Genomic DNA, 2,071 nt, shown 5'->3' with positions numbered 1-2,071 from the left:
AGTTGCTCAGTGGTGTCCAACTCTTTGAGACCCCATGAACCACAGCACGCCAGGCCTCCCTATCCAACACCAACTCCAGGAGTTTACCCAAACTCATGTCCATTGATTCAGTGATGCCATCTAACCATCTCATCTTCTGTCATCCCCTTCTCCTCCTGCCTTCAATCTTTCCCAACATCAGGGTCTTTTCAAATGAGTCAGCTCTTCGAATCAGGTGGCCAAAATATTGGAGTTTCAGCTGCAACATCAATCCTTCCAATGAACATCTAGGACTGATTTCCTTTAGAATAGACTGATTGGAGCTCCTTGCAGTCCAAGGGACTCTCAAGAGTCTTCTCCAATACCACAGTTCAAAGGATCAATTCTTCAGCACTCAGCTTTCTTTGTAGTCCAACTCACATCCATGACTACTGGAAAAACCATAGCCTTGACTAGATGAACCTTTGTTGACAAAGTAATATCTCTGCTTTTTAATATGCTGTCTAGGTTGGTCATAACTTTCCTTCCAAGGAGTAAGCATCTTTTAATTTCACGGCTGCAATCACCATCTGCAGTGATTTTGGAGCCCCCCAAAATAAAGTCAGCCACTGTTTCCACTGTTCCCCACCTATTTGCCATGAAGTGATGGGACTGGATGGCATGATCTTAGTTTTTTGAGTGTTGAGCTTTAAGCCAACTTTTTCATTCCCCTCTTTCACTTTCATCAAGAGGCTCTTTAATATGTACCTGTATTTCATGTAAGAAAAAAATGATTTCTCAGTATTCATATGACAGCTGCTCCACGTAGGAATAATAGTTATTTGATGGAAGTACAACTCTATTTTCAGGCCAATCATGCATCTTTAGATCAGAGCATTCATGGGACACTGGTTCTTAATTCTTAAATTTGCAATCAGAATGTTCTCAAAAATAAATAGTATGAAGTTGATAAGAAGCCAAAATAAATTAAGACAAATAGCTATAATACCTGGACAGAAGTCTGTTTCTCCTCTTCTAGAAAGAGCTTCACAAATCACTTGGAAAATCAGTCTAGAGGTGAACATAATAAACCACATTTCCTATCCATTCTTGAAGTTGATGTTTCTTGAGAAGTGATCAAACAGCACCTGTAGTTGAAGACAGCAATAAGGCCTGCCTCTGATACTCAGCCTCTAATTCTGAATCAGTTTGTTTGCTTGGACTGGTCAGGAGGCACTTCCTTCAGAATTTTCATGAGTGAATTTAAGCAAGTATGTGTTAACATTATCTGCTCTTTCAGCTCTGCAATCCGTTCTGGTAGAAGGATGATATGGATATCCATCTCAGATGCATTTACTATGGCTTTTGTTTTTAAGAGGTAGCACGCCATTTTGTCACTGGAAAGGCAGAAGCGGCCTCTCAAGGCAGCCGGGGCAGCATGGGTAGACTACAGGTGGAAACCAATGGGAATCTCACAGAAACTACAGAATAAAAGGTTGTTAAGTCCTGCCTTTGAGCGAACCTTCAATGCCGACTAAGAACGGATCCTCCAGACCTACACTGTTTATGACTCTGGAGAAGACCACAGCCCCGAGGGACCGCGACAGGTCCCAGGCGATGTGCACGGAGTCTGTGAGCAGGCCGTGGCCCTGCGCGCGCCGGAACACGGCGCACCTCTCGGGCTGCAGCCAGCGCGGCAGCCGCGGGCCGGACGGCAACTCCTCCAGCCCCAAAGACCCTTTCACCACCTGCGTGTCCCACTCCATGGAAGTCGTAAAAGAAGGTTCGTCAATCGCCTTCTTAGCCCCATTACAGAAGTCACCCCGTGGCTGCTTTGCAATCCAGAGATATGCCTCCGCGACCGAGCAGCCATCTTCCTGCAGCCAGCGCCACGGTTTCCTAATATAATTTAATATAGAAAATTTCAGTAATATGGACAAGGAGTTTCCTGAATATCAAAAATAATCAGCCCTAAAAAAGTCTTCTTATAATTAATAACATAGGTAAAAAATTTCAAAGTTAGCTTAATAAATAATATAGTATTGCATATAAGAATAATGCTATAAATTTTCCAGGGAAATTTTAATAAAAATAAATGAGCAACTGAAGAAGC

At 42.9% G+C, this 2,071-nt stretch overlaps 1 pseudogene; it reads right to left on the bottom strand.

The window, feature by feature from the left end:
* Window positions 1–1,162: 1,162 nt before the first annotated feature.
* Window positions 1,163–1,831, bottom strand: LOC110130549 (protein Mis18-beta pseudogene; annotated as a pseudogene).
* Between the last annotated feature and the right edge of the window lie 240 nt (window positions 1,832–2,071).

This window comes from Odocoileus virginianus, chromosome 25, assembly GCF_023699985.2.
Source record: "Odocoileus virginianus isolate 20LAN1187 ecotype Illinois chromosome 25, Ovbor_1.2, whole genome shotgun sequence".
In the NCBI taxonomy this organism is placed as follows: Eukaryota; Metazoa; Chordata; class Mammalia; order Artiodactyla; family Cervidae; genus Odocoileus; species Odocoileus virginianus.
The sequence above is the reverse complement of the archived record's forward strand: the minus strand, read 5'-3'. Positions and strand labels throughout refer to the sequence as shown.